The sequence below is a fragment of the Hibiscus syriacus genome, unplaced genomic scaffold (assembly GCF_006381635.1).
Source record: "Hibiscus syriacus cultivar Baekdansim isolate YM2019G1 unplaced genomic scaffold, ASM638163v2 tig00113725_pilon, whole genome shotgun sequence".
NCBI lineage: Eukaryota > Viridiplantae > Streptophyta > Magnoliopsida > Malvales > Malvaceae > Hibiscus > Hibiscus syriacus.
The window spans coordinates 2,965,821-2,972,167 of record NW_024063471.1 but is presented as its reverse complement, the minus strand read 5'-3'; the positions used below and the strand labels follow the sequence as shown (position 1 = coordinate 2,972,167).

The 6,347-nt window shown below is 34.7% G+C and overlaps 1 pseudogene; it reads right to left on the bottom strand.

Moving 5' to 3' along the window:
* Positions 1-81: 81 nt before the first annotated feature.
* LOC120187573 lies at positions 82-5,485 on the bottom strand (annotated as a pseudogene).
* Positions 5,486-6,347: the final 862 nt, after the last annotated feature.

The following is a 6,347-nucleotide window of genomic DNA, read 5'->3' as shown; positions in this document are numbered from 1 at the left end:
CCCATGTAACTTGTTGTAAGTTATTCTTTTATTTCTAAGGTTTCAAACAAAATTCCAAGCCTTTACAGGCTATTCTTGAAGAAAAAAAAATGGAAGAAACTGCCTAAACCACATATACACATCACTACAATCAAACATACAAAACTTGCTAAAACCAAGCCTTGTTGGGACCTGAAGAAAGCCTTACCACCGCCTTCATGTTCATTGATCTGCATATTGAAAATCTAACACATTTGGTTCCTACACTACACATAAGCCGTTGCAACACGTAACTCGGATTAACGAAACATAAAAAGATTAACGCGTCCCGACTGTATAGATCCGAGAAAGCTCTTCCCTTTAATGTTCAAATGGTCTCCATCAACTTCCATATTTGAAGTCCTTGGAACTGTGAGAAGATATCCAGAAATACTAAGCCATGTTTTCCGAATTCCATCGTCGAAATGATTTCATCACTGCCATGTCTCTCAAAACAATAGATATATACTTAAGAATGCGCAGCCGCAAGCTATATATTTTGCTGTTGCATTACAGAAACAAAAATCAAACAGATCAGGGAATTACTAGATGTCAAAGGATCAAGGGACTAGGTACATGGCATGTTTCAAACATGTAAGGAATCCCATACTTGGATATTAAACACGGAAAGAAGGATTGTTCCACCATTTAAGCTAAATAGAAAATATATCCATTCAAAATCTTTAAAACATCAAAAGCAGACACACATATAGAGATTACATATATTTATGTTACTGGGACTCGAGTATGAGTGACGGATTGCCATACGTATTCAACACGGTATATCCAACTTTTCTCCAAGATTTTCATGAATTTGGAAGATCCTTGCATGATCGTATTATCATACATGTCTTGATATGCACAGAAGATTAGGAATTGGACAGAGTATTTCAAGAAAAATGAAGAATTTGCATAACCTAGGCATGATATTACGGTGGTACAAATAAGATTGAACCATTCTATTACAGACATTGGTAAGCATGTTCTTTTTTTTTCCTCTGCTCCTTATCTGGAAAAATAGACAGCACAAGTTTACCAGTTCCAATACAAAAGTGTAATGAAATTGATTTAGAGCTTCAACAACATGATTGAAAAATGAAGCAATAAAGTAAATTACCTGTTAGTGCTCATAAAATAACTACTACTGCTTCGCATAATAGTGGGGAGCTAACTCCATCAACCAAAATCCATTGATTATTGTTATATTGCGGATGTACTTGTTTGTAGTTTTGACAAACTCGTTGAACATGATGCAGTCAGATTTTGTTCGGAATAACACAGAAGAAGGGTGGATCTCCACCATCTCACCACTAGCCAAAGCCCTGCCATTTGGTTACGTAAATGTGAGGGAATTATCATACGGACCTATTGAATGACTAGATAAACAATAAATGCTGATCTAATACGATTGAAAGAGAATTAAAGCAAGGGGAGAACAAGTAGAAGAAACAACGACGAATGCTATAAAAAATTAGATTCGTGTGCTTTTACCTGTATGTTCCATCAGGCTGCTTCAAATCCGCATTTAGGAAAAAAGCAGCAGCAAGGCATCTGCGGAACTGAAGTGTGTCGTCTCCACAAGATGAAATGCAAAGGCCCATCTGCTCAACATGTCGGTGGATTTGAATGCAATGAAGCACCTAACAGACTTAGTGATGCATACTTAGACATTTTCAGACATTGCCAAGAAAAACGGCATAATAACAAAATTCTAATTATCAATTCATTACCACAGAGGTTGCTTAACGAAGAGTGTTACTGTCTGAAGAAAGAGAGTTTTTAATGGAATAGTGTTACTGTGCGTGAAAAAAGAGAAAGTTAAACAAATTAAATATGCGTGTGTGCATCCAACCTGTGGATGTAATGGGCATGTTGCAAAGAGCGGCTATTGATGACGTTTTACTTGCACCACTTTCTAAGAACTTTTTCAGGCTTTTCTTTGCCAGCCTCGGACTTTCTCTTCTCCGATAACTCAATAGGTGTTCGATAGACATTAATCAAAGTAAGATGGTCTCCCTCAGAACTTGCAAAGCATTTCTTTGCCATTCTTGCCTGTCCAATAAAAAAAGGCATTTAATGTATGTTCATCATTAGTTGGAAGAAAAGAACATAGAACTAACGCAAAACATAAGCCCACATGCATGAAAATGATAAAAGTTTGTAGTACATCATCATACCTCATCCAACTTTTCACATGGCTTGTAAAAGATAGATTCTACAGAAAGCATTGCAACAGCAATTAGCATTTCGTCTAGGCACTTGAACTAACTAGCTAGGATGAGAGCTTTAGAATAAACAGGATCTAATGGTAGCTGAGCCATTTGATGACCAACAGAGGATCTGACAATTTGAGTTCATCGGTTAAAGCACCTAGCCAGATCAGCTCCTCCAATGATTTTTTAATAGCCGCTCTTGTTCAATGTGAAAAAGAGACATTCACCATCGTACACCATTTAATAAAAGGAAAAATAAGATGATAATAAAGAGAAAAAGCAATCTACACATTAGCTGAAATTAACCTCTAAAGAAATTCACCTTGAGGGTTTCTCTATGAAGTCAAACCCAAATATATCATCAACACCCAGGGCCTTGTGCTGCAAAATGACATTTGAGAGGTTGCACCGCTTAATCTCAAGCTTGGTTGAATCCTCAAGCTTTTCATACTCTCTCTGGGTAGAGACAGAAACACTTCCCAGGATCTTCACGCCCTGCATGTCCACTACAGAAAGAATGTCATTATTTTTAGAAAACATAATGTTAACTGTCTCATATGCCAAGTACCTTCACTTATAATCATAAGAGAAAAGGGCCATACAAAATAAGTGGAACATGAAAAAATTGAAATGAGGTCACATGAAAAAATTGAAATGAGGTCACAAAAAGAAGAATAAATTCACAGTTTAAGACAAAATACTAGCAACAAGCACTCCCTTAACCCTTCTTGAAAACCACTCAATATGAGATCAACAAAAAGTTAAATGAAAATATAAAAGAAAATTTGTTTATCATTCTCCCCTACCTTCTCTGTATAGCTTGTGCTTTTGATGTTGGAACAATAATCAACGATTCCATCCCTTTGACAGGATCACAGGAACGTGCTTTTACAACTCCAGGATCTACAACATATTTAATTCCAGGTATCGTCACTGATGTCTCGGCAATATTAGTTGCTAGTATGACCTAAACAGAATAATGCATTGACACGATTAAGATAAAATTGTGTCATATTGTATTTTGTTAATATACAAGCAGTAAAATCCATACTTGTATTCAACATAGATTGCGTTTGGAGAAATTGATGCAATTGCTACCCTATTCTCATTTCAATAATAAGAATATTCTGATAAAAATGAATTTAGTAATGTAAGCACATTAAATTGCAGAGATTCTCATTCTGGCAACATTGAACACTGTATTCCCATCAGTAATTAATATTTGTGAAGATCACCAGTTTATACACATTATTAAACAAAATCATGGAAATAACTTACGGAAACCTGCAGGAGCAGGTGCAAAAACTCGCATTTGCTGTTCTGAAGGAAGAGATGAGAATATAGTAACTGTTTTCATATTCCGCTTCTCTTCAGGTAATCGTTGTAAATTCTCGTGGATTTGTTTTTCAACAGACTCAATCTCCTCTTGCCCAGTTAAAAATACAAGAATGTCACCAGGGGCCTCCTCTGAATGAATCTAAGAAAGTGAAGATAGGTACATATCAGGATCCATACGGTTTGTATTTTATAAAAATAATCCAACGCTTCCAGCCCAGGATGTGCATTTTTCAATAAAATGTGAGGAAATAGATTTCCCACAACTTATTAAAAGAGTCTGACAAACAAAATAATTAATCGAATCAAAAAATACAATCGACAGACCAAGAACAGGATAAATGCATAAATGTTGATGGCAGATTAAAATTGATAATCATAAAAGAATAACAAAAACCAACCATCATTCACATTACATCTTGGACCCCAGAACCAATGTAAAGATGCAATAACAATGGAGACATATCTAAAGAACACTGCTGTCAAACCTGGAATATGGTGACAATAGCTGAATCCAAATAATCAGTCTGGGGGATCAACAGTATAGAATACATCCACCGGAAACTGTCGTCCTGGAACACGAACAGCTGTTGCACCGCCAAAGTATTCAGAGAAAACATGTGCATCCAAGCTAGCAGACATGATAATTAATTTCAAAGGCGACAATTTTCTCCCCTGGCAATGCTTTAAAACACTGATGCTGGGATTGGCGTTTTCTTTCTCCAAGATTGTACCATTGCTTGCCCTCTTATGACCAGTACTAGAGTGGTCTTTTATATATTTTCACCTCACATTTTGTACCTTTTTAAGCAAACCCAATAATACATCAGTGTGGACAGTTCTCTCATGAGCTTCATCAACAACAACCACTGAATACCTAGAGAGATACGGATCCAATATTACTGCCTCCCTGAAAAGACCATAAAAACAAATAAAAAACTACTAAACATCAGCTCCCACATAACTAAACAATCCAAAATTACACTTTGAAGAACCATTAATTCACCAAATGATTAACATTTCATCAACTGATTCTATAAGTTTATAACCATGTAAAACCAAGATGCCATTAGCAACTTAAATGTCTCTTTTAAACGAAATAAAGGCTATTACCTAAGAAGTAATCCATCAGTCATGTACTTGATCCTTGTTGAGCTCGAAGTGACATCCTCAAACCTAATCGAATACCCAACTTTCTGTCCATCTGAACACCACATTCTTCAGCAACCCTTTTCGCAACGGTAACCGCGCAGCAACCCGCCTCGGCTGCGTGACCCCAATAGTTTTCCCATCTCGGCAGAACCCAGAATCGAATAAAAACTGAGGAATCTCTACATATAAATATAACAGCCTACAAATATCAAAACATTATCAATTGAAAAAAAACCCAAAATAATATTACTCACGGGTTGTTTTCCCACTTCCAGTTTCACCAGAAATGATCAAAACATCATGTTTTTGAACCTCTTCAACAAGTCTTTTCTCAACTACAATAAGAAGGAACAATCTTTGTTTAAATAAATTAAAAAAAAAAACATAAACGTGATACTAATTTATAGAAGGATTAGCAATCCAACAAAACCGAAGCAATAGGAAGTGACTTCCGGAGCTCCAAAATCTCTTGTCTCCTGGAGATTTAAAAGTAATTATGATATTCAGAATGCAATTTTGGAAGGATAAAAAATTAAATATTGAAAAATGGACCTGGCAAAGAAACTGGGTTTGTTGTTATTTCTGTTGTTATTAAAAGGGAGGTTGCCGTTGGGTACTTGGGATTCCGCCATTGATGGCATCTTTGCTGTTAAGACAGAAAAGAAAAAAACTTGAAACTCAAAACCCTTTTCTACTTGGAACAAAAATGTTTGCCGCTGAAGTGATACAGAAGACTTTGAACGACGCCGTTTTGTTATTTAAAAGATGCTTGGCCTACTGCCGCCTATGTTTTAACCGATTAGTAGATAGGGATAAGTATTACATTCAGTCGAGTAAACTAAAAGAATTCTTAGATGGTGTTTAGTTTGTTAGAATGTTTATAAGGGAATTAGAATTCATCAAAAATTGGAATCTAATTTCATATTTTGTTTGGTTGACAGGAAATAGAATTGGAATTCAATTTCATATTCTGTTTGGTTCGCAGACATGCCAAATGAATTTGATTTCAGTAATATAAAATGATAAAATTATCTTTCTTATTTTTTTTATTTTATTTTAATTTGTTTTACAATTTACATGTAGTAATATATTATAAAAAATTAAAAAATATTAAAATTTTATTTTATTAATTGATTATTCATTTCAATAAATTATAAAAATAATGTTAATAAACATCATAAGTTAAAATCATCGCAATCAAAATATGTTAATACGTTACCAAAAGATAGAGTAATATTTCGATACATTCCAATCGAAGTATGTTAATAGTTACCAAAAAATATACAAAAAATTATTTTTATTCAATATATGAATTAGAAACCCGACCCGACACAAAATAATAAAAAAATATTTTTATTCAATAAAAACATTGACTTAATTGAAAAAAATTATATATAGAGGGGTATTATTGTAATTATTCCTAAATATATAAGATAAAATTATATTTTTTTCGGGTCGATCCAGTTTTTTTCACCCTAAATCCGAACCCGACCCGAATATCACACTTAAAAAAATTGACCCGACTCGACCCGAATATCACATTTAAAAAATCCGACCCGACCCGAACAAAATAAAGTTTCACCCGACCCAACCCGAATATATGAATTAGAAATCCGACCCGACCCGACC